The 27,629-nt window shown below is 42.0% G+C and overlaps 1 long non-coding RNA gene across 1 annotated transcript in view; it reads right to left on the bottom strand.

The window, feature by feature from the left end:
* Positions 1–1,861: 1,861 nt before the first annotated feature.
* LOC140468869 (uncharacterized) overlaps positions 1,862–27,629 on the bottom strand; it is a 45,424-nt gene continuing 19,656 nt past the window's right edge. The window contains exon 4 of the long non-coding RNA XR_011955856.1: positions 1,862–2,143. This is a non-coding gene — a long non-coding RNA (uncharacterized lncRNA). The remainder of the gene's footprint in view (positions 2,144–27,629) is intronic.

Here is a 27,629-nt window from a genome sequence, read left to right as displayed (position 1 = left end):
GGGCTGCAACATTTACAAAAGTGGTGTGTTGACCCTTAGTAGCCATGATAGCAACCACTATTACTTGATCTTTTTAGCAATTTGACTGAAAAATCGATTGGTATGTTGTGATCTTATCATGGCAGCAAAGAATGGCATCAGAAGAATGATATAATGCAAAACAGTGATAGACACACAGAATTGTACAGCATGGAAACAGACCCTTCAGTCCAACTCGTCCATGCCAACCAAATATCCTAAATTAATCTAGTTCCCACTTGCCAGAATTTGGTCCATACCCCTCTAAAACCAACCTTTTCATGCACCCACCCAATTGTACCAGCCTCCACTTCCTCTGGCAGCTCATTCCACACATGCACCACCCTCTGCATGAAACTGTTGCCCCTTTAGGTCTCTTTTAAACTTTTCCCATCTCATCTTAAAACCATGCCCCCAGTTTTGGAATCCCTCGCCCCTAGGAAGAAACATGTCAATTGAACCAAGGACCTTAGGATTGAGGGACTTAAAGGGTGTGAATCTTTAGAATTCTCTACCCCAAAGGGCAATAGATACTTAGTCATTGGGTATGTTTCGGACAGAGATTTCCAGATAGTGAAGATATCAAAGGATAGTCCAGGAAAATAGCTTTGAGATAGAAAATCAACCATGATCTTGCTGAATAGTGGAGTAGACTCAAAAGCCCAAATGGCCGACTCCAGTTCCTGTTTTCTCTGTTCTTATGATTTTCAAAGTTGCTGTATTACTAATGTTACAGTTATAAGGGAAGGTGGGAGGAAATGTTTTGATATTTAATGAATATATCTGAGAAAATTAATGAATAAATCTAAGACCATGAATTCTGAGCCTGTACATAGGCAATCGATGCAATACTGGCTTCAGGTGTAATGACATGACAGTTGAGTTGGACGCACAGAAATAATTCAGTTTCCATCGTGTGTTTCATGTCTATTATTGTACATGACTTAGATTTTACATCATCATCAATAGCTAATTAGCACAACGTACATTATGATTTGACCCAGAGAAAAATAGCTTTCTCACAGCGCAGGAGAATTAGGAGGTTGATGTAAACTGAAGACACTGCAGCATTTGCATTGGTAAGGTGATACAATTGCAGTGGACAGACACAGACAAGTTTACATAGTTTCCACTTCAAGTGTGGACTTCTGAAGCACAAGATTGTGCTGCAAGAATGAAATCAGGAAGGCAATTTTTATTGTGAGGAGTTGCTGCAGTTGCAAGATTTTTAGCACAGCAAAGAAGCACACCCCTGGCAGGTAACCAAAATCAGGAACTCTTTGAGATGTACTGATATATCTTCAGGGAAATTGACCATGAGGTAGATTAAGCTGAACCTGAGTAATGATCAGAGCAATCAGTAAAGTCAAATATACCTAGAATATTGTGTATAGTTGCTCCTCAGAATGAAGATGACACAGTTCATGGCAAAAAAAATATGCACAGAGCCATTTAACATGAGGAGGCTGTTTCATGGAAGCTACATGGACTAAAGAGTGTGGCACACTCAGTGGGATGGACTGCCACTGTTAGGGCACATGACCAGGAATTCCCAGTTTAAACGGTCACTCAAAATGTTGACAGACAAGAATTACGTAAGCAGAAAGTCAAGTTTTGTGCCAATGTTTTGAATATATCTTATTGTGTAATATATATTATACAATAAATATAGTTTAGAAAGAATCGCTTGTAGGAAGAGGCATAGGATATCATTTAGTGAGATAGAATTGTGTACAATCCACAGTAACAGCCTGTTCACCCAAACGGGTTATGTCAGCTGTACACTAACTTCCTCCCACATCTACCTCTATCAATATACCCATCTATTCCTTTCTCCCTTGTGTGTTTGTCTAGTTTCCCCCTAAATGCATCAATGCTATTTACTTGCAACGCCTTAGGGAATGCCATATTCTCAACAGTCTTTCACTAAAGAAGCATTAGTGTATACTAAATACATCATTACAGCAATGTAAAGCATCAAGAGCCATGTTGCACCTCCGTGTGAATTGATGTTGTTGTTCTGCATTATGAGCATCACAGCCAGTTGTTGATGCAGTTTCTGGAACGTCAGGTCTTCACTGTTTCCCGTAGTCATTAACATTCTCCTCACATAGCTCCATCTCAGCTGTGAAAAGTACAATAAAGGTTCAACTTAATTACTTTGAAATCAGTATCGTACAATCTCTTGGAAAAACCTTCCTCTGGAACCCACACCTTACACAGTCCTCGGAGTGCACTGATATAAGGAGAATTGCTATCACTTGTCAGAATACTGCCTGAGTTCAGCTTTGCAAGTGGTGGCATTGCACGGTAAAATAAGATGCTCAGCAAAATAAAGAATTTCCAGTAGAGAAAGAGGCCATTTGGCCAAGCTAAATTGTCTGTAGCATCTAGGGGTGTGTAGGTTAGGGGTTACGGAGAGTGAAGGGAATGGGTCTGGGTGGGATGTCCTTTGGACAGTTGGTCCAGGCTCATCATATATTTGCCAGAAAAGACAGAGTGACTCAACCTCAGCCCATTTTCCTGACCTGGATCCAGGGCCTGTAGGTTACTGATCTGTTCGAATGTTGCTGTCATCAGAGACTGCTACTCATGTAGTCTCAAACCTGCATTATTTTACCCTCATTGATTCTGCCTATCATGAAGTCTGAGTGTTAGATGCTTCGACAGAACTATTGAGGCAGTTCTATTTAGCTAGACTCTGAGTCTGCTGCATCTTTGTCTTTGCATTTACTTGGAGTAACTGCTGTCTGACTCCCTGTAAAAGTCCTGGAAATTCATTATTAACATTCGAATATACAGAATGTCGATTACAGCTCTCAAGTACAATTCATTCATTTCTCTATTCATGAGTCCTGATAGCACATGACTATTGATGTCAGAATTGTATTGTCATATACGTCATCATAATTAATTCATTCCCGTTGCATCACAGTTGCATCAGATACATATCCCAGGATTATGGATTTCTGTTTAAACTGTCCTTTCTAAGCATTCACTACCCTCTGAGTGAAAACAATTCTCCTCAAGCCTCCATTAATCCCTTGACCGATTACTTTAAATCTTCTGTGGCTCAGTGGTTAGAGCTGTTACCTCAAGCCTGGGTGACTGTCTGTGTGGAGTTTGCACATTCTCCCTGTGTCTGCATGGGTTTCCTCTGGGTGCTCTGGTTTCCTCCCACAGTCCAAAAGTGTGTAGGTTTGGTGGATTGGCCATGGGAAATGCAGGGGTAGGATGGGATGCTCTTCATAGGGTCAGTGTGGACGTGATGGGCTGAATGGCCTGCTTTCGCACTGTGGGGATCCTGTTTCTCCTGGTTGTTAACTTCCATGTTCGAGGGGTGTGGGGGGGAGGAGTGAAAAGGCAACATTAACTTCTCGCTATCTGAGCTCTGCAATCTACTTAATACTTGCTGTCTCATTAAAATCACACAATGACTGTCTTCAGTTCCCTCCCCAACACTCATTACATGACTGTAATATCTCTCTCACTATATTGTGGGAAAGTGCAGAATCTAATGCTGACTTCTGTTACTCAGACATTTATCACTGGGATGTACTCAGGACATAGTGGGAAACAGCTAAATATGCTTTGAGCACAAATGATGAAGATTGCATGGCTCATGGGAATAAAATTAAACACGCTGCTACTCTCCATATTTTATAAATAAACAGTGTTCTTCTTAAAAAAATTCTGGAAAGCGTAAGAGTACAATTGAACTTTTCAACTTTACACATATCCGGTAGTAGTGGGTATCTTCTGCAAGGGCTGGATCAAATAATCACCAACCTTGGGTTTCTTTAGGAACTGAAATGGAATCGATCATAAATCTATCACAAGTACATAGATGGAATAGTTGCGTTTTAAAGATTTTGGGCCACAGCCTTGCATCCTCTATAAACCTGAGCTCCTTCAAAACTTTAATGACCCCATCCTGGAATTTCTAGCCACATCTGGGGGAAAGAAGAGGAGGGATTGTATTTTAAGAGTATTGCACTCAGCCGGCATGGCAATGGCCCAATGTCTCTGATATATTCAAAGCAAGGACAGGTGAGAAGGGTGCACAGTAGTGCACAGCTGTTGGGTTGAAGTTGGGACGCAACCAAGTTGGGACGGCACAGTGGCTCAGTGGTTAGCACTACTGCCTTGCAGTGCCAGGGACCCAGGTTCAATTCCAATCTTGGATGACTGTCTGAGTGGAATTTGTATAGTCTCCCTGTGTCTGTGTGGGTTTCCTCTGGGTGCTCTGGTTTCTTCCCAAAGTCCAAAGATGTATGGGCCAGGTGAATTGGCCATGTTAAATTGCCCATAGTGTTAGGTGCATTAGTATGGAGTAGGTGGGTGGGTTACTCTTTGGAGGGTCGGTATGGACTTGTTGGGCCAAAGGGCCTGTTTCCATACTGTAGGGAATCTAATCTAAATGCTTTATCATGAAAATGATTTGGCATTTGGGGATTTTGTGCTGAATGGGTGCATAAGCGTTCGACTCATTATTTAGTTACTTTGTGCACAGTGAAATTGCTCCCCCTCAGACATAGTCATAGAGATGTACAGCATGGAAACAGACCTTTCGGTCCAACCCGTCCATGCGGACCAGATATCCCAACCCAATCTAGTCCCACCTGCCAGCACCCAGGTCCCTCCAAAACCTTCCTATTCAAATGCCTTTTAAATGTTACAATTCTACCAGCCTCCACCACATCCTCTGGCAGCCCATTCCACACACACATCACCCTCTACATGAAAAAGGATGCCCCTTAGGTCTCTTTTATATCTTTCCCCTCTCACCCTAAACCTATTCCCTCTAGTTCTGGACTCCCCCACCCCAAGGAAAAGACCTTATCTATTTACCTATCCATGCCCCTCATGATTTTATAAATTCTCTCTTCTGTAAGGCACTATCATGGCTTTGACATTCACATTTTGTAGGCAGTTCCTCTCTCCTGTAAGAGCTTACTGCCACTACTTGAGTGCCTATCTCACTGCCAGCCCAGTCAGGCATATAAATTTGAAGACTGCATCATGTGAGCTGCAGTGTCAGGACTCGGACATGATCTGGGTGTTGCGGCCCCTGTCATTACTGAAAATAAAGTATTTTATTTCACACCAAGTTCCATTCACCCATGTGTTAATGACCTGCAACAAGCAACACCTCAAGTTACAAATCCTTAGTATTAGTTTTAAATCTGACCATGACCAAAACTCTCCTTCTGTCTGTAAACTCCTCCAGCCCCAAATCTGTCAGCAGTTTTCCCATTGCTGCCTAGTTCCAATGACTCTGTTAAGATTCCTGTGAGCTTTGAGCTACTTCAATGCCAGGGATGGAGCATTGAGTCACAGATTAAAATTCTCATAGTTTACAATTCCCTCCATGATCTCATCCCTCATAAACTCTGGATTTGTTTCCAGTCAGACATCCTGTGAAAACGCAGTGTCCTTCCAAATGTGTTTTTTTTTGTTGATCTCCAGTTTTCATTGCAGCACAATTGGTAGCCATGTTTTCTGTTGTTTAGGCTCTTAAGCTATTGAATTCCCCAGTTAAATCTCTTTCCCTCTCGATCTCATTCATCTATAGGATATCCTTCAAACCTATCCCCACAAGCAAGCTTATGGACACTGTCCTAAAAGCAACTTGTGTGGCTCGGTGTCAGATGTTGTTTGATGATGCTATATGAATGCAATTTGTTCTAACTTTGCTGTTTAATGTTACTATCAGTGGTTCAGCACCACAGGAACGGTTCAGACAGAGGAAGAGATGTCAGAATTCTGTCAACATTCACATACAGGGACAGTGGACACACAAATTAACACCAACATGTGAAGAAATAGCGATGATATTTTGTAAGGTGTCACCAGCTGAGACTTGGATAATAAAATTCATTTCAACCTGAAAACAGTCACAAGGATGACAATGCACAACTAACCACACCCATTACTTGTAATGCAGGAAGGATACAAACCTCGTGCTAAGTTCACTGTCGCGGACATGAGCAGGAGGCATACACAATTGTGAGGGGCTGGACTCATTCAGGATGTCTTTGTGGGTTTCCTCATGTCTTTGTGGGTTTCCCCATGTCTGCATGGGTTTCCCCGTGTCTGTGTGGGTTTCCCTGTGTCTGCATGGGTTTCCTCCAGGTGCTCCGATATCCTCCCACAGTCCAGAGATGTGCAGGTCAGGTGAATTGGCCGTGCTAAATTGCCTATAGTGTTAGGTGCATTAGTCAGAGGGAAATTGGTCTGGGTGGGTTACTCTTCGGAGGGTCAGTGTGGAACTGTTGGGCCGACAGGCCTGTTTCCACACCGTAGGGAATCTAATCTAAAAAATATCCCTTAAAACCAACCTGCTCCACTTAAAGTGGATGGGAATTTTGGCTAGAACAGGTGCTCAATTTCATGGCAAAACTGAGTTTGACCTTAGAAAGATATAAACATTACTAAACATTGCAGAGAGAAGACTCCAAAATTTCCAAACGGAAAGCCTTGGTTGAGAGGTTTCAGCGCAGGAATAACACAATCTATCCACAAGGGGTGAAGGTTCCCATCAGATGAACCCTAAGGGGTTACAGAAGCAAACAGCAGTGAAGGGTATTGGCAGAAATATCTCTGGAAGTTCAAGAAGCTCATGTCAATAAGTCAAGGCAGTAAATGCATCTCCAAGTGCCATGTCTGGCAATTACAGCGGGAGCTACACACACGTGTCATTTGTTTATGGGATATGTGTGCCCCTAGAATACCATCATTTATTATCCATCCATAGAAATCCCTGAGAAGGTGACCACAGGTCATTTTCTTGAACTGCTGCTATCTCTGTGGTGAAGAGTTCAGAGAGAGAGCTACTGGACTTAATTCAGCAATGATAATAAGAGATTGTCATATTTGTCCAAATCAGGGTAGTGTGTGACTTGGCGGGGAGCTTGCAGGTGCTGATGTTTGAAAATGTCTGTTTCTATTATTCTCCTGCATGGTCGAAGTGGAAGATTTGGGGGGTGCTGTTGATGAAAATCCTTGTAAGTGACTGCAGTGAATCTTGAGATAGTACACTACTGGCATTGTGTTCTAGTGTTGAAGGGAGTAAATGTTTTAGGTAGTGGATCAGATGTCAATCAAATGGACTGCTTTGTCCAGGATGGTGTAAGATACAGGATTAGAGTGGTGCTGGAATCGCACAGCAGGCCAGGCAGCATCCGAGGAGCAGGAAAATTGACGTTTTGTGCAAAAGCCCTTTATCAGGAATAGTGATGATTTTGCCCGAAACGGTCGATTTTCCTGCTCCTCGCATCCTGTCTGACCTGCTCTGCTTTTTCAGCACCACTCTAATCTTGACTCTAATCTCCAGCGATACACTCAGCCAGACAAGTGCGGAGTGTTTTTGTCACACTCCTTGTTTGTGTCATCCAGATGGCGGACAGGTTCTAGGAAGTCTGGTATTTAACAATACCTACCCTCTCACCCACTCTTGTTGCTAGAGTATTTATGTGGCTGATCCAGTTAAGTGTCTGGTCAATGTCATCAATCCTGCTCCATGCACTCACCCTCATTACTCACCAGCCTAAACCTCTACCAATCAGAACTCAGACCCAGCATTCATGGCTTCTCTTACAAAACAATGGAGAGGAAAACCACAAAATATTGCAATATCTTCAACTTTAAACTGGAAGGGACCAGATATTTTATAGTTCACATACCAAGCATGTCTACAAGTCTCACACCCAGATGCCACAGCTTGCACACAAACTATTCAACTCTGAGAGCCATATCAGCCAAACACAGTGCACTACACGTAACTCCTCTCTCTTGCAGGAGAACATTGTGCATAATTAGAGGGACTAACAGCTGTCATGTGGGGTCAGATATGGCTGCCTGGGATCACATCCAGGATCGGGGTTGAGCTCACCACCATTGGAGCACTGATGATTCAGTCAGCGACAAGGCTGGAACTTGTGAGGATAAATGTTTGCTTATACTGAACTTCCCCTCTTATCCTCTACTTTCTCCTCAATCCATGATTTGTTCTGAGTGCCAGCTAGAGATGGCGCTCAACTCATACCTTTGACGAAACACTTTCACATGTGGAGCAAAGAGTTCAGATTCCGACACTGCGTGTACTTTCATGCCAGAAGCTGCATGTTTCAGGTAGTGTGCACGAATGGCTTAAAGCTGGGGCAAGAGACTACAGGAGCACTGGTGCTAGTTTGGCAGAGGGCAAGGCCACATGCAAACAGAGGAAAACATCAGTGGGCAGCCCACAGAAGAAGACTGATGGGTAGGTACGCCCAGGTGCTTGGTGCATTGTCGGCCTGGCAAAAAAGACTGCGAGCACCATCAAGGAGCATGAAAGAGTCTGATATGGCACCTGGTTTGGTGTATTTCATAGAATCCTTGGAAACAGGCCACCTGGCCCAACAAATCCACACTGCCCCTCCAAAGAGTGGCCCAATTACTCTACATTTACCCGTGATTAATGCATTTAAGCTACACATCCTTGAACACTATAGGCAATTTAGCATGGCCAATTCACCTAACCTGGATTATGGGAGGAAACCAGAGCACCTGGAGGAAACTTATGCATACACGGGGAGAATGTGCAAACTCCACACAGACGCTGGAATCAAAGCCAGATCCGCGGTGCTGTGAGGCAGCGGTGCTAACCACTGAGGCAACGTGCCACCCTGGAGCCTCTCTGGTTTAATGCTCTCTAGTCATGGTCTCTGGATATTTGTACAATTTGTGTGTCCGGCTACACAGAAACTAGATGTTGATGGAGTGGATTTTTCTTTCCAGTCGTGGTGCCCCACGGAATTGATCAAAGCCACATGTGTGCTGTCAATGCCATGCTGTACCATGGAAAACTCACTCGACTTTCTCTCTGGGAAGATCGAAAGAAATGTGTTTAATTCTCTTGCAATTCAGAATCTCTGTAACCTCTCTTACGAAACAGTGGAGAGGAAAACCACAAAGTGTCGTAATATCATCAACTAAAAAACTGGAAGGGGACCAGATATTTTAAAGTTTGTCACAGTTACAGGCAAATGGGTTCTAGTCTTCAGTCCATTCAAAGGTCGCCATTCAAAGGTACAGGAAATGTTCACACGTTGGATCTTTAAAATTACATTCTTGGTATAGGATCACAATCATAGGTATGAATGAGCATTCATAAATCAGGAAGTGACTGTACTTTCAATTCTATCCTTATTCTCATTTGAGGTAATTGTTTAGCAACTGGTGGATTTCAGTGAGGACAACCTTATCAAGGGGAAAATGCTGCACTCACTGTTACACACTGAGACTCAGGATGGAGAATTGCCTATGGGTTGAGAGTCCTTAACAGATATCAGTTCTGAAGAAGAATCATATTAGACACAAACTATTAACACTGTTTCTCTCTCCATAGATGCCACCAGATCTGTATGGTTTCTGCATTCTGTTCAGATTTCCAGCATTTTGCTTTTATAAGGAATTTGTAAATAGAGACATTGACTATAAAAGGTGAGAAACTGTACTCAAGTTTGATATGTCACGGGCTAGCCCTGTCATAGAGTATTAGCTCAGTTGGCTGGATGGCTGGTTATGGTGCAGTTTAGGTTCAGTTCCCACGCAAGTTGAGGCTACCAGGAAGGTTCCATCTTCTCAACTTCATCCATTGCCTGAAGTGTGGTGACCCTCAGGTTAAATCAATACTGGTTATCCCTCTCTCTAATACCCTGGGAAAGTAACCAACATAATCAAAAGGCCCTCCCACTCTGGTTATGCTCTCTGCTACCATTAGGTAGAAGATATAAAGGTTTGTATATCCCCTCTAACACACATACTGGCAAACAGATTTTAGCAGGGAAAAAGTAACATGGACTAGAAAGGCAATTCAATAGCCTGTATTGACAAGATCTACTCAGTTGGTTCTTGCTTATCCAAAGTTTTCTTCTAAACTCTCCTTTTCTGAATACGTTCACTGGTTTGCAAGAGTTACAGGGTGATAAGTTAATTTATAAAAGGTCTCTGCTTAACAATTTAAGGTCACACCATATCGCAACCACTGAAGGGACAATAAACTGGTTTTCTTCAGGTTTATAACAGATTTTTACTACAGAGAACAGAGAGAGGGAGCTTCTGAACTGGAGGAGAACTAATCACTTTTCTATCTAAACTTTTCTCAGCCCCAAACTGTTCAGTTATCAGAGGACCAATCCCACAGATATTGGCAGACAAAGAACCTTTGTACTTGAAAACTGGTCACAAGACCATAGACCAATTAGCTTCTTGTAGACAACCAAAGCTCCGTCTGAATACAAAACCTTTCAGCTCCAACTCATCTGCAAACTAAATTTCAATTATTGCTTAGTCAAGCAGCTCTTCAAAACATGTTTGCCATAAGTGTCAGTCTGCTTGCTTTTCAAAACATGCAGTAGGCCTTTCAAAACATTAGATTTAAAATGGTTCTTTTTCATTTCACCTACAGTTTTAAAAAGCACAAAAGTAAAAAGACAGAAATGAAACACATGAATGATCCTTCACTTTTTATCAAAAATCAAAGTAAATATAAATAAATATATAAATTAAAGACGGAGCTGAATAAACAGGCCGCAATAGCATTAAAAAAATCAATTTTTAATCACAACTGAGAAATCTGACATTTCACAAATATGAAGTTAGATTATTGAGGATGGAGAAGTTGTTCAACAATAATTATTTTACAGAACACCTTTAAAAACTTATTTCTATCTTAACCAACAAGGCATAACTTTTTCAAATGCCATTCTAGCAAGTCAAAGAGTGTCAAAAGTAGAAGCTTACATTAAATTGAGAAATTTTCAAAGTTTCGCTCTGTTGTGACTTCTAGAGTACTCCATGTGGAGGAGCAGGGAATTACTGAATGCAACTGGTGATTTCACAGGGGAATGCCAGAGGTTTCTGATAGTTTCACAAAGTAAAGTTGCGGAATGCTACCACAAACACCAAGCCATCAGACTATGAGTCTTGAGAAGGAAGGTTACTTAATGTTCATTGGCAAGTATTGGGAAGACTCCTTTCGCTTCATGGTTAAAAATTACTGATATCACATTGCATATTGCAAAACTCTACTTGGTGCAAATCAATTTTGAACCACTAGAGCATAACATTTGTTTCTAATCCATTTCCATGTTTCAGGATTTCAATAGTAAGTAAAGCAAATTGCTGGACAGACCTGTGTCATTTTAGAATCATACCAGTTTCTTTTTTAGGTAATCATATTTAGAGCGTAGGTTCCATTCAGCCTGGTTGAATTATTACATTTATTTCCACAGGGAATCTGACATGAAATGGTAATAAGGAGAGATCACTATAGACCTCACATAGTTGTGCTTTAGAGTATTACCACTCTGCTAACTCATGCTGGGAATTTTATTGTATGGAACAAATCGAAAATCCCAAATATTTGACCAAGTTACAGAATCTCCAAAGCTCCCAGTGTACAGACATGATCATGAAAATGTTTACATGAAAGAAAAACTTCTTTGGATTTACCTAAGTTATTCCTATTTTCAAGCAACCAGTGGCTGGGAAAATATTTCAAACTTATTTTCTTGAAGAACATAAGAAATAGAAGCAAAAGTAGGCCTTTCAGCCCTTCAAACTTGTTCCACCCTTTAAAGAGATGAAAGCTGACCTACTTCAAAAGAATTTGCCCATTCTACTGCATAGAGTCCCACCAGTGTGAAAGCAGGCCATCATGCCCATCAAGTCCACACCAATGCTTGAAGACCATTCCACCCAAACACACACCCTCCCCTCCCCTAGCACAGCTAATCCACCCTAACTTACCCATCTTTGCACTTTGGGAGGGAACCAGAGCACCCAGAGGCAACCCACACAGACATGGGGAAATTGTGCAAACTCCATTTAGACAGTGACCCAAAGGTAGAATCAAACCCAGGTCCATGGTGCCGTGAGGCAGCAGTGTCAACCACTGAGCCACTGTGCCATCCTTTATGTTCGTCATTTGTATAAATCTACTGATCTCAGCCTTGGTCCTATCTTCCATCTTTTAAAAGCTTTACTATACGAGATATCGTTTTTTTAGCATTAAGTTTTCTTTTAGGTAACAGAGGTGCGATCATATCAGAAATGATTTAATACAGATGTAAATCTATGAAACCACTAGAGATGGAAACAATAACATCTGTAGACACCAAACAAGTGAGCTGACAGCAGTAAACAGGAAACAAGAGGATACAAACGCACCTTAGAACTTTAACATTTACTATACTGCTAAATGAAAACAAGATAATAATTCATCAATTTGTTTTTCAGACAGGCATTATTTACTGCAACGCTAGGACATGATTAAATCCTATCATTCTTCTTTATAATTCCTGTGTAAATAGAATAGGTTCTGTCAATGGAGTCAATCGATAAGAGGTTGCAGGAAGGTTAGCAGTCAATAACACTTTATTCTTATATCACAAGTTTGTCTGTTGGAAGGGGTGACTTTCTCTCAACTCATTTCCACAGGGCAATGACCTGTACCCTTTGGAGCACTGATGAGTGCACTTTGGGTTTATAGCCGGAAGTCAATCACTAATTCTTCGGTGGATGAGCCCTTTCTGGAAACTGAGAAGTGTGTGTGTGTGTTTAGCAAAGGAACTTTATACATGGAGAAAAATATACTTTTTAGTTGATAATTCAATTCAATTCAATTTCAAAAGCTCCCCACAATATGTTGTCGGTGAAAGTGAGGACTGCAGATGCTGGAGATTAGAGTCGAGAATGTGGTGCTGGAAAAGCACAGCAGGTTAACTAGCATCTGAGGAGCAGGAGAATCGATATTTTGGGCATATGGCCCTTCATCAGGAATGAGGCTGGGAGCCTCAGGGGTGGAGAGATAAATGGGAAGGGGGTGAGGCTGGGGTGGAAGGTAGCTCCCAGCCTCATTTTTGATGGAAGGGCTTTTGCCCAAAACATCGATTTTCCTGCTCCTAGGATTTCCAGCACCACACTCTCAACAATATGTTGCAGGACCAGCAAAGGTGAGTAATCCTAGATCCCAGCCACCTCAAAAGACGAAACTTCAGCATCCATGGTCATATTTTACCTCATAATTTCTGAAATACTTTCAATCTCCGTGCAACAAATAACAAGGGTTGGTCCCCAACATACCCCTGCCTCCTGCAAACCCTCCCATGTCTGAACGAAGAATAGGATTGTCTGTCAATCAAGGTGTGCAGTCAATTAAGGGCACATGCAAAAGGTGTTTTTGTGGTCACCAGCAGCGAAGCTCCCTACATGTGTGAAGATTACCAGTTTAATGGAGCAAGCCAATCAATCCAGTGTGGTTCCAACCCATTCTGCAGGATGAGGCATTTCACCCCTAAAAACATTACCTTTAAAGCTATGTGCTGTTGGCCACATTGACCAGTTTACATGCTAACAACACTTTACCCAAGTGCACTTGTCTGTGAGGCAGACAAGGGAACACAGAATTTAGTTTGTGGTTCAACTTGATTGTATTAACAAAATATTCCTTATTAATACCATCATGTGAGTGTTTCCTAAATTCCAACCATATTTACTCTTTACCTCAGTCTATCCACCTGAGAAAGGACATTACCCTCAATGCAATTGAGTTGGGCATTTGGAATCTCCTTCCTTTCCAACATGGGGCTGGCTCTATTCCATGAAGATGGATCCCGCAGGTTAAGGTGAATCCTCTCCTGGGTCTTCTTGGATTGCTGCACAATCTTCTGCCATGAGTCTTGCTGTGAATATTCATTGATGGGGTGGTTTGTGCGTGTGCTTTTATCCTCCTTTGCCCTGGACCTTCTGTGGCCTTTGGTGTCAGCAGCGTCCAAAGCATCCAATAGGGTCATGCCAGTACCCTTCATTGTCGCCATGCCGGAGAGCTGGAAAGTGCACAGCTTCTAGCACTGTTGGAAGTCAAGGTGCCAGAAAGTCTGATCAATACTCCTCAAATACACAACCCTCAGGCTAGTTGGAACTGGTTCCATCTGAACCTTTGTGACCTCTTTGAGGTTGGTTTCCAACCAACGTAGCTGATATCTGCTGGCTGCTGTTTAATTTAGGTGGGTCTATTTCCTGTCAAGCCTGAATTTTTGGCTGTGGGTCAATTTAGAATGCCCAGTTTTGGGGTGCCTCACGTGAAGATGTCCTCAGAGCCCCTGATCAGCCTTAACAGTGCCCACCTCATCCAATGGGTCTCACTCCTGATAAGGCATGGTCTCTACACCCATTGTCAATAGGATGGCAAATAGGGAGACTGTCCATCAGGAAACACCCATCTGGGAAGAATATGCTGCCTATCTTGCTCCAAGGAAATACAGGCTTGGGATCTTAATGTGGTTCCAACATCAGGGGTCTAAAGTCTATGGTAAAATTTTGTTGAATTATACTTTTCATGATTCAATAGAAGCCTAGCTGTGGGCTACTCAGTGGTATTTGCCATAGACCTGGGATCTATGTTCAAACATTACCCTGAACTGACATGAAGACCAGCTTACGATGACAAGAAAGAAGTGCCTTCTATCCACTGCACAATCTGTTTTTGGGACAACGTCTGCCCAGTTCCAATGGACCCTACAGCTCAAGCCTGACCCTAGTTCAGTGTGAATGGGCAATGCTACACAGGAATACTGGATTAGTGGTGCTGGAAGAGCACAGCAGTTCAGGCAACATCCAAGGAGCAGTAGGAAGGCCAAGGAGTGACTGGTATGAGAAATAGATAAAAAGTGACATCAGATTGAAATGGTAAAGGGACCATTCTTCCAAGGTCAGAACTAAGACCTATACCGATACCGGGGTGCTGTCACTTGGCCATTACATATTTCAGGTTCTGACATATTTCCAATTTTACAGGAGGTCATCTTCCAAAATTCACATCAGGCTACCCTTTGACATACAATCATCTCCAGTGTTGGACAAAATGCAAGAAGCATCGCTTTGATTCAAGATACTTAAGCTCTTCATCTTCTTGAAGACTTCTTCTGTAACAAAATGTAAAGATCTTCTGGACAATAATTAAAATAATCTTTGCCTTATTAGGCAGTCCTCGGACCTGCTTCCACTCCAGTTCAATGGGGGTCTCATAGACGATGTAGAGATTCTGCATTATTTGGATGGGGTTGTACTTGAAGGGATGGGAGATGGGGCTCTTTAGAAGTTTGATGTGCTCTCGCCGAAGCCTTGACTTCCCCTCTGCATATTCCCAATGAAATCCCATGATACATTTGGAGCCTTTGAATGAGCCTGTTTTATTTGACTGCAAGCCAGGGGTCTCCCGAAAGCCGGAGTTTGACCTTTTCGGAAACATGATGAGGACATTGTTACAGCTTTCTCACTGACATGCTCCCATGTACAACAGTTGATTTAGATTAACTTGTCATTTTTTAATAACTAAGGGATTGAGCTAGAGCAGTGCAAAAATATTGACAATCCACGAGGTATCCAAGATTATGTGAAGAACAAGTATTGCCCTAAGTGAAGGGTAATCCTGCCAAGTTACATTGCTCCATGTCTAGAGGGCACTTGGTATGCATTGGGTTATCGTAACATTCAACGCCTCTGTGGAAATTTTTTTGTGCCACTGAGAATAATTATTCATCATAGCTTCCTTATTAAATTCATGAGCATTCTACAGAGCAGTGGATAGTAAGGGATAAATGGTAAAGAATCCTGGCAAGATGAATTGGAAGAAAGAGGAGCTGAAGTGGAGGTGGGGGGGTGGGGAGGGGTGGGGGGGGGGGGGGGGGGGGGGGGAATGGGGTGGAAAAGCACAGCCGTCACTGTGTACTCTGAACACTAACCATGAATTCCAGAATCATAAGACTTGTAACTGCTTCAGTGGTTTGCATTTTGGCTGTTAGAGATCTGAGCCCTGAAGTCATTCTTTCCCGTAACCCCTGTCAACGTTTTACCATTCAATATACATCTCCTCTCCACATTTCTGCTCTCAAAATATATCATCTCATATTCCTTCATATTTGAGTTCACTTGTCTGCCTAATCCTTCAGCAAAAATGTCTTTTTTTTTCTGGTGGACAGTTATTGCCTGGAAGCGTTAGACAGAATCCACATGGATGTGTCACAAACCCTGCGCCCTCCTCTACTCTAGCTCAGGGACTAGGAAGCAGTTGCGACAGGATGGTCACTAACAGCCAATTCCCAATCTGTGTTCCAGAACTGGGAAGACCATTGGGCATAGCCTATACACCAGATACACTCACAGTGCCATCATAGTGACAGGAGTGTCAGCAGGTGCCACGCCATGAGGGTTCCTACAGTTAGAAGTTAGTAAGTGCCATGGAAGCAAGAGCTGCCTTGGCAAAGAAATCAGTTTCCATGGAAAGGGGGTTGAAATGGCATACCTACTGACCTGAGGATGCCAGTTTAATTTAGCCAAAGGGCTCACATGGTCTCACAGCTCGGATCACCTGCTGGGAATTTGCCTTGGCAAAATATCTGAGCTCCTGTCAGGAACTGGTGAGGGAGCTGTGTTGTCAGGAAAATTGCAATCTAGTTACAGAATCGGAGTTCATTATTTCTATTGAACTGGCATTCCCTCCTGCCAAGCGAGTAGTTGGCAGTGTTGGTACCTCATCTGCTCAGAAATCCTAATAGGCAGGAGCATGCTTGGTTCTCTGCAGAAGTCAATGGCACTGTCTTTACTATACACTGCACTGAGGAATGATGAGGACATGCTGAAATGCACATGGTTCTGATTGAACAAACTTTGTTATCTTCTCTCCCCCAAGTTGCGCTCCAAGGTAGAGTCATAGAGTCGAAAAATGTGTTGCTGGAAAAGCGCAGCAGGTCAGGCAGCATCCAAGGAGCAGGAAAATCGACATTTCGGGCATAAGCCCTTCTTCAGGAACCTCCTGCTCCTTGGATGCTGCCTGACCTGCTGCGCTTTCCCAGCAACACATTTTTCAGCTCTGATCTCCAGCATCTGCAGTCCTCACTTTCTCCTTCAGATTCATAGAGTCATAAAGATTTACAGCATGGAAATGGACCCTTCGGCCCAACTTGCCCATGCCATCCAATCTTCACAATAGAACTAGTCCCATTTACTGGTGTTTGGTCCATATCCCTCCATACCTATCCACCTGTCCTAATGTTTTAAGAACCGCTTCCACCACTACCTCTGGCAACCCATTCCAGACACTCACCACCTTCTGTATGCAAAGATTGTTCCTCTGGACTCTTTTGTATTTCTCCCCTCTCAACTTAAACCAATGCCCTCTACTTTTAGACTCACCGGCCATGGGGAATTGTTAATGGCTATCTACCTTTTCTATTCTCCCATGAGTTTATAAACCTCTAAAAGGTCACTCCTCAGTCTCCGATACTCCATGGAAAAAATGTCCCAGCCTCTTCTTATAACTGAAACCTCCACTCCAGATAGCATTTGTTCGAGTTTAAATAATATCCTTTCCAAAGTAGGACAACCAGAACTGCACACAATACTCCAATTGTGGAATCAATATGAGTCCAGGATCTTATCAATTTCAGCATTGTCCATCAAACTGGCAATCCCACCACCCCAAAGTCACCTGGTCCTATCCCGGTGATGGAATCTTTGACAGTGTTCTCATCTCCTGTATTATTGACTGTCAGTCAAAAGGGTTCACTTTGTTTGCAATTATGAGTGATCTTTGTTCACTTTGAATTGACTCATTGTCCCCAAGCATGCTTTCAAAGTGACTTTCTTCAAATATCTACTGCGCTAACTCACTAAACTGTTTACATGCACGTGGAACAACTGCTCAAACTCCACAAAATCACTTGCAGGAGGTTCCTAAAAGTGTGATGTTCTTCATTCCTTAAGTTCTCAAATGAAATGTGAAAAAGAATTTTTTTCAACCTTGTCACAAGTTTGCTTTGATGTACTGCTGAGAAAAGACGAGCACATGCTCAACTCCTGGCATGCATTCTTAAACTAAATTTAGTCCAGATTTATATTTTCAGAGGAAATCCCACTGGCAGCCAACCCAGTGGGTTTTCTGACAAAGGTGAGCCATGTGTTCGCTGCTGGTCAACTCTCCAGCTTTCAAATTTAATCCAAAAACTGAAAAGTCTTGGGTTTTTTATTTTAATTTATGTCCTTCTGAGATCATTTGGACCCCTCCTCACAGTTAGTCCCGATGTTTCTGCCATTTGCTAATTTTGAAATTGTGCCCCAATATCTAAATCCAGATCACATACATCAATCAAAAAGAAAAATGATCTCAACTTTGGCCGCTGGAGATATTACAATTCGCATCTCCCTGCTCTGAGAAGCATCTGTTGACATTGTTCTCCATTTTATCCAACCTCTTCATCATTGTTCATTTCTTTTGACAGAGTACACCTTCACTTAATCAACAAACTTTCTAGGCAGCATCATTCAAATACCCATATACAGAACTTCCACTGTACTTCTTCAGATTACATTATTACCTCTAAGAACTTTATTACGTATGTCAGACTTGCCTCCCACAACTCTATGTAAACTGGATTAAGTGGTCGAGAAATTCCGATCAGAGTCAGAAACTCTATTTCTGATTCCAAACAGACAAAAACAAACACAGAAACATTTACATGATTTGTGGACATTTCTGGATGGGCACTTTTGATTAGATTAGATTACTTACAGCGTGGAAACAGGCCCTTCGGCCCAACAAGTCTACACTGACCCGCCGAAGCGCAACCCACCCATACCCCTACATTCACCCCTTACCATTCACTTCCTATTACAAAACAGGGATAGATCTGTCCAGAGGTTCCAGTAGCCAAAAGGGGAAAGGATTGTCATCCCAAACTGTCCCTTCTTATGCAGCAATCCGGGAGCTGTGTTCCTTCTTTGTAATGTCCTCCTTCATAACCCTTCTCTTGGACATCTCCTGTGAAAGATATGTTCACAGGGAGGGTGGCAGGTGAATAGCAGGAGTTAGGAGGGTGAGGTGCCAGGTAGGTGAGGGAGGTAGAGTGCCAGTTGGGTGAAGGTTGTTGAGATGTCAAGGAGTTGAGAGGGTAGGCTACCAGGTGGGTGAAGAGTGGGGGGTGTGAGAAAGGTTCGTGAGTGTTTAGGACCGTTCGAGAGGTCAGATTGAGAGGGGGATGGAATGTCGGTTTGATGGGCATCTGGCTCATGGCAAGGGGTGTCAGGTCTACTGGGTAGTTGTCTCAACATTAGCTGTGTCGGAGATCCAGGACCTGCATGATCCTGATGAACAACTCCAGTACATGCTGATCGTTGTTTGACCTTCGGAATATCCGGGCCAATGAGTCTGAAATTCCTCAATGGTTTCATGCCCTTTCTATCTCTGTATCCTCCTCCAGCTCCAATACCTTCCACGCTGCCTATTCAGACCTCATATGCATCTTTGATTTTAATTGCTTCATCTTGGAAGCCATGACATCAACTTGTAATTTTGTAATTTTGTAATTCTCAGCCTCAGTCTCCCTGTCTCTCTTTTGTCCTTTCAAGAAATCCTTAAAGTTGATCTCTTGGCTCAATATTGTCAAATGAGATTCGACATCCAATTTTCAATCATGTTGGCCTGTGATCTGCCTGAGAGGGGGTCCCTTGTTCAAGTAGTCATTTAGGTTCTGACTGATGACCCAGTGTCAGCTACTCCACTTTCCTTGTTATCAACATCCATCGTACTCCCTGTGATCACTAGCTTGTGACCTCTACCCCTCTCTCACTCACTTGTGGCTTATAAAGAGCTCTTGTCAGAAATGCCATGGATTTAAGAACTTGTACTTGATTTATTAATTAAAGTTAGACCCCATGGACATGATAAAGTTTTCTCTGTCTGTTTAATCATCACATAGCAGCCCTCCCTCAGCCCCATTTCCCAGGAGATGTGGAAAAATGTACCTCAGAATGTTCTCCTCTGACTCTCCCAGAGAGTCAAGGAAGCCTCAAAGTTATAACTTATTTTCCAGAATGGTTTATCTCACAGTGATGCTGTGTAAAATCTATCCAATGCTTCCTGACAGAACTGTATACAAGCAATTGCAACCAGCACCCTTGGAATCCTGTTTATTAAATCAATATCTCCTCATGTGAACATTCATAACATTAATAACATTCATAATTTATATTTTATTAAGTTTATTTAGACTAAGATAATGTGAAAATGTATCTGTTTAAAAAAATAACAGATTAATATTTGATTATAATATGCAAAATCCTCCAAGTAGACATGACATTTTGCAGAGTGTAACTTAAACCTTGAGTAAGTTCAACATGTCCTAACTTTCACCTGAGATCACTTTCTGACATATCTGTTCTGCAAACTTCTCTGAAAAGTGATATTCACATTTGAATATGTCAAATTTGGGGTAGATTTATAATTGCCAAAAATCACTTCATCAAATCTATAAGTATGGATCACTTGTCCAGTAAATGATGAACTGAGGTAGGCAAACAGGTAGATTATTTCAGCTAAAAATTGTCATCCTGTTCAATTCAATTAATCACAAAAGCTGTCCTTGCACTTGCATTTAAAGATGATTTATTTTAATATTATTTCTTCGCATCTCACTTTGTCCTCTTGGCCATCCCTTTTCATTCAAAGCCAGCATTTGTTGCTATCTCTAATTATCCTTCAGAAGGTGGCGGTGAGCCACCTTCTCAAACTGCTGCAGTCCATGTGCTGTCAAAATAATACCAGACGTTTGCAGGATTCTTCATATATAGTCATAAAACTGAAGAGAAGGAGCTTCTCTCAACCCAGATGTGTCTGAGTTGGCTGAACATTGCCAGTACTATAGTTGGGGGTGCTCCAAGGGGTACTACAGTGTGATCTTTACCTCCTTATTGTGACTGGGAAGTATATCTGGCAGGATATTGCTCTCAAAATAGAGTCAGCCTCATTGTAGATAACCTGGCAAGCACTTAACATTGAATAAATAGGGGCTTATTGGATCACCTAATTCAACACGTTTAAAATAAATGCATCCATATCCAGAGATAAAATATTGCAGATCAAACAAACTTAGGCATTGTCCCCTCATCTGGATTTGTTAGCTTTGGCTCAGTTGGCATCACTTCTGTGCTTTTAAGTCCCACTTCAAAGGCAATGAGCATAAAATCTAGCCCGATACACCAGGACAATAACATCTATCCCAATATACCAGGACAATAAAATCTAGCCTGATACACCAGGACAATAAAATCTAGCCCGATACACCAGAACAATAAAATCTAGCCTGATACACCAGGGAAATAATAGGGGATATGTCATCGGATGAGCTGCAAAACTGCTTAAGAAAATGGTCTTGTGCTCATTTGTTTGAGAAAAAAAAGCAGGGAACATTCCTCAGAATGCTGGCCAATAGTCATCCCTCAAGCAATATCAGAAAATTAGATGATGTGGTCCTTACCCCATTACTGCTTGCTCTGTACAAATTGGTTGCCATGTTTCCAAAATGACAATAATGACACACGTGCTGTGTTGGTTAGAAAGTGCTGTGGTATATCTTGAGGCTCCATGCACCTATGTGCTTGCAACTCTATGCAGCTATGTGTTATTTTTCTCATTGACCCAGATAAGGACCCCTTTGAACGATGCAGTAAAGGACTGGTACCAGTTGTGGATCTACGTGTCATTGTATGTCGCGAGTTTCAGGTAGCCACTTTGGAAAACAAGGAAGGTGGCGTGCTCAGGACGGGAAATAAGATCTGGTCTCTCTATTTCCCATGAATTCCCATTTTTAAAGATGCGATGATTTTCATCACCGCTTTAATTAGGATATACATGAAGCAAGGTGATTGTTTGAAAGAGCACTGTACCTCTGCAAGCCAGTGCCGAGAAACTAATGAAGTTCTGAGATATAATTGAACTGAAGAACACGGATCGGAACTAATTATGGTTAAATGGCCTATAATGAGCAGGTGGCACATCTCACTGTTTCTGAATGTAATCTTGCTGTACAGGGTGTTTTTCCTTCCCCGAATGCAAAGATTTAATTCAGCAGATTTGCAGCTTTTAATTACAGTATCGTAGAGCATTAAAATGCAGAGCTTCCAAAGGACAATTTAAAATGGTCCACAACTGAGCTCGTCTTGCCCTTTCTGTTGGCTTTATTTCGAAGTCCAGGAGAAATATGTTCCTGTTTCAATCTTCCACCGTCTGAATTGCAATGAAGATTGCATGTGAATTAAGATGCATAGCTAAACATGAAATAATTTAAAGAAATATCATTGCCACAGCCTTAAAGTCACGGGTGAACCTCAGCTCCTTAGTAGCAATAACTACCTTGCTCCCACACTAAATTTCCATCTTTGACCTGCGACAGTTCTCCAAAGAAGCCAAACACAAATTAGAGGAACAGCACCTCACTTTCCACTTTGGCATCTTCCAGCTTCTAGAACTCAACTTTGAGTTTTACAACTTCAGAGTATGACCACTATCCTCCATTTGTCTTCCTTGCCCCATTCTCCCAAGTCACGTGTTGTCAACTTTGCTCTCTACAGATCAGAGCTATTTGCTCTTTTTCACAGTTTCACACACACCCATTTCCTTTTTCTATCCCTCTTTTAGCCCCTTCATCACTCCCTCTGCCATTTGCTCTGGACACTATTATAATCTGTTCCACTTATTCCTCCTACCAACAAGTCCCCTCCCCCATCAACAGTGTGAAAAAACATTACTCTCTACCTAGTGAAGAATCATATTGGACTTGAAACGCTGTCTATGTTTCTTTTTCCACAGATGCTGCTGAGTTTTGGTTGTTATGTATCTGCGGCATTTTGTTTCATCCGCAGCAGCAGTCCCCTTTCTGAGTTGGAGAGTTCTGGGTGAGAGCTACAGTCTAGACGGTATCAGCAAACAGAGACAAATATTGTGTTGATTCCCTGTGTCTTGTGTCTGCCCAAAATTGTGTCTAGCGGGTTCCATTAGCAGAGTTAGGTTAAATATTGCTTTTGTTGTGGAGCAGATGGTTATATCAAGGATAGCTGTGACAGGAAAGAGAGGAAGGAGAAAAATTATTGGGAGCTCTCTGATTCACAGTATAAATGGTGAGGCTTTCACCCACATTATACCTTACCAGATTCTAACAGACTCCAATGAAATGTCCTTTCTTCTCTTACACCTTTTGCCTTGTGCAGCACACCAGCTGATTGCTGTGTTTGCTCCAATAGCATGTTTATTTGGCTCTTTCTCATGCATTCCTTTTTGTTTATTAACACAAAGCCCTCAGGCTCCTCTTTCCCCAGGAAGTGCACAAGATGCCTCTTCCTGCTTACTGTCCGATGGCAGTGTGAAATGGCGTCAGTCTCATGGGAAAAGACTGGGACCATGTGAAAGCACAGCATCACATGATTTACTGGAATTGTGAGAAAGGCAAAGACTGAGGGGAGCTGGCATTGCAGAATTGTCAATTTTCAGCCTGTTGTACAAGATGCACTTTGCATTGCGGTATTACATTGATCGGATTTCATTTGAAGCAATCTGCTTTTATGCTCCATCGTTTGTAAAAGGAATGGTCTTCCACACATTGTTTGTCTGCAAAATGATATCACTGGAGGGGAATGTCTAGCAGGTTTTAAGTTTGCTGAGCTAATGAATATCTATGAAGCTCACGGTGGACTGTTTTCTCATTTGGGTTCAATTCTCTCCTCATTTAGGCTGCTTGTTTGTAAACTGAAAGAGTTTTAATGCAGAAAATCCTCAGATGTGCTGTATACAAGGATTCTGATTTGTGGTATTATGCTGGGAGAGAGAATAGAGGGTTTTGTTCTATTCTTTGGCATCCTTGTGTAAGGAGTGGGCCTTTCATTCTCTCTTCTCTACTGCACTCAATAGTGCCAGCATTATCTGTGAACTGCTAGCTGAGAAGTTCTTTGATGTGGGCCCTAGTCACTGCCACAGATGGGCCCTCATTGGTGGGTGATCATAGAAAAATAAGGGCATGTGTGGGAGAATATGGGATGAAAGCAAGGGCCAGCCACAATTTGAACAGAACTTTGCCTGTTCATTCTTCTGACACTGGCTTCTGACTTTGGAGGGTGAGGCATAGTGTAATCTGTTAGATCTCTACGACTGACCATGAAAAAACCTTTTCTACATAAAACGGCTATTGTTCCTTTTATCCTTGCAATCCTGGAACAAGTCAGCAAGGGTAGAGTAACAAGGCTGTGTTTTCATTTTTCCTTTTTCTTTCACTCCTACGATTTTATTTTTAAAAAGGATTAAATGAAGGCATAAATGAACTAGTCCTGATCTCAGAAGCAGGTCAAAGAAATGACTATTTAGTCCACTCTAATTTGGTTATACATTTTTGGTGAATTGTCTGAAATAGATTCAGCTAATGCAGCATTAGATGCTATCATGTCATCTGTGGGCCATTATCAGACTCAAACTTGGATGAAATTAGTTTAGGCCTGGCTGGTTAACAATACCATTTGAACTTCTTGAACAAATTGAGTGAGCTAGAAAACAGTTCATCTGATAATTCTGGCTCGCTATTAATTAAGATGATGCAGAAATTATTCCGATGAGTCATTTGCAATATAGCAGATTATTATTTTGTTGCACGTTGTGGAGAATTATTCAGGACATCAAAACATTCTTATTGATTATTCATTCGGCCATTTTCTTAAAGTCCCAAAGCTTAATCAATGCAAAAAAGTATGTCAAGGGGTAGATACTTTGGTTCCTCTGGTGGTGGACAAATGAATATTCCATAAAAGCAAAATACTGAAGATGCTGGAAATCTGTAACAAACGCGGACAATGCTGGAGAAACTCAGCAGGTCTGGCAACATCGGTTTGGAGAGAAACGGAGTGTCTGTTTCAAATCTGATGTGACTCTTCTTCGGAATCCTTCAGAACATGAATATTGCATGTTGCATGAAGTGCTCTATTTCAAAAAGCTGAATTTGCTCAAATTATCACCTGTAGCATAGATTTGGAATAAATTGTTTTGAATAAATGAAATGTTTGAAATAGGACCAGAAGCTATGAGAACACTTATATGCACTGATCAAATGCTTCTTTGATTGAATTTATCTTTATATTATTTATTGTAACTCACAGTCTTTGCCATTACAATCCAGTAATTTCTCTGGGATCTCCATTGCCTACTATTCTAACTTACTGTGTCAGACTTCTAGTTACGAATGAACAGACTTGGTAGCCTGCTGTCTTGTGAATCATACTTGTAAATCAAGTCACTCAAGCTGGAGCTCTTTAATGCAGACTTAAACCCATTTTCCCCTTAATCCTGTCCTGAATATTTGGTCACGTCTGTAAAATGTTGTGGCAGCATCTATTCCTCTGTAAGTAGATGCATACAAATGAATGCATAATGATGCAATATCTAGTTTGCAGTGTATCCGTTCAGTGACTATGAATATCTGTTAGCTGTGGTTCAATTGACTCTTACCTCTGAGTCAGGACATTGTAGCTTCACATTATACTCCAGAGTCTTAAGATCAGATTCTATGGTGAAATCCAAGGCAGTACCAAGAGTGCACTGCATTATTAAAGGCACTATCTTTTATAGGAGATGCTCAATCTAGGCCTTATTTTCCCTTTCAGGTGGCGTAAAAGAAATCCCACGGCAACACTGGAAGAAGGGCAGTAAGAGAGATTGAGTCAATCCCAATTGATACGTATCTACCAACCTACACCTGAAACAAGGTATCTGGTCGTGGTCAGCTATGAAGGACTCCAAGTATAGGGTTTTGTTAGTCGTGGCTAATTAAGTGACAGTCACCAATGAAGGATGACAACCCACCTTCAAGAGTTGCCTATCCAATCAGATGGCTAGCAGATTTGGTAGGTGCCACCATTAGGCCTGGCAAATGCAGGGCAAAGGAAAACATTGAGCCAGCAGGAGGTTATGTGTTATGTACAGTGTCAACAGCAAGCTGTGGAGAGGGCCACCTTCAATGGGTGATGTGTATACACAAGGGCAATCTGTATCATGATGGGGGGCTTATTCATGCATCATGGGGTGAAGTAAAGAAGGCCTCTCCTTCTAGAGGCCTCTGGGCTGCTGTTGACATTTACTTGGCATTACACCCATGTGGTTCCTGAGAGGGAAGGTGGCTCATAAAGGAGCATTCAATGGCAAAATAGGCCATTCCTGATTAAGGGCTCTTGTCGATTCTCCTGGTCCTCGGATGCTGCCTGACCTACTGTGCTTTTCTAGCACCCAACTCTCGACTCTGATCTCCAACATCTACAGTCTTTACTTTCTCCTGGCAAATCAGGTCATGCATTTGGTGGCTGAACAACTGGGGTTCCCATCGTTGGTGATGAGACATGGCAATGAAGACATCGAGCTCCCAACGCAGCACCTACCTCCCATTTTACCAGCTTTCTATCTTCCTCTCCATCACCAAATTGTAAGTAAAACCTCTGAAATAACTTCACAGAGGCTGGTATCCTGTCACCAAGTCACCCTTTATTTACATGAGGAGACTCCATGATACTCCGTCAGAACCAGCTCTCAGAGTGAACAGAACCTCTGACACTCCTGTTTTTTTTTTCTTTTTTCCAAGTGACCAGTGACAAGCAATGCCCATCATTCCTATTTAATATTTTTTTCTTTTTTCCCTTAAACCCCCACACTACTGCCTAACTGCGGTAGTGCTTATTTTTCCCCAGCACCCATGGTGTGTGTTTGCAGGTGTGAGACATAGTGAAAGACACAAAGTGCATGAATCTTTATTCAATTTCCACCACCAGGAAGATAGGAAAATACCCGAGTGGCCAGTGACAAGCACTGCCCTTCACATCAAAGGGCAATGCTGTGTGATCAAACAGTGAAGGGGAGGGTAAGGACTAAATCAAAATAGAGTTGGAGGGGAAACTAATGCACTCCACTCCCTGCGGCGCCCACCTCTCCCTGAACAATTCCAGGGTGTTGGTGGACACTGCGTGCTCCTTCTCCAAGGACACCCGGGCAACACTTCTGTTTATATCTGTCAGCCCGGACTCCCTGATTGGATCAAATTAACAGCTCCAATCAGGGAATGTATATTGTATGACGTCGTTGGCTGACCTTGTTCCAATCACTACAATCTCAATGTCTGTAACCATCAGCAGTGTATTAAGCCAATAAATGCTCAGTTCCTAACTAGCCATCTGGATGCCTTCATTTTGGAATGTATCATATTATAAACAATATTGTATTGTACAAAGTTAAGGACAGCTTTTTTCATCTAAAGTCCAGATCCTCCTCTTTAGCCATGGGTCAATGGCACCTCCACACAATCTGAGGAAATCAGCATAGACATAACAAGTTGCTACAGATAGGTTGCAAGTGTTCAAACTAAACTCTTTACCTATTCTCACCAACTGTCCATAAGCAAATTATGATTTAATTTATCTCTTTGAAAGCAACATTTCTCCTATTCTCTCTGTTTGTGGACTTTAACTCTGTAAGAGCAACAACAACACTTGTTGCAATGTAAAACCAGAAACAGGGTTCACTCTTTAAATACAGAGCTTCACCACTAATGTTCACTAACATATGAGAAGAGAGATTAAATCAAAAAGGATTCAGAAGTTATTCTTTTAGCAACAATGTAAGAAGAAAGTAACAGAGGGATTCCAGCTTAACAATATCCTTAAGATGGAGTTAAAAAGACCAAAGCTAAGTTAGCAATCTGAAATCCCTT

Source organism: Chiloscyllium punctatum, chromosome 48 (assembly GCF_047496795.1).
Source record: "Chiloscyllium punctatum isolate Juve2018m chromosome 48, sChiPun1.3, whole genome shotgun sequence".
NCBI lineage: Eukaryota > Metazoa > Chordata > Chondrichthyes > Orectolobiformes > Hemiscylliidae > Chiloscyllium > Chiloscyllium punctatum.
This window is presented reverse-complemented; position numbering and strand designations above follow the sequence as displayed.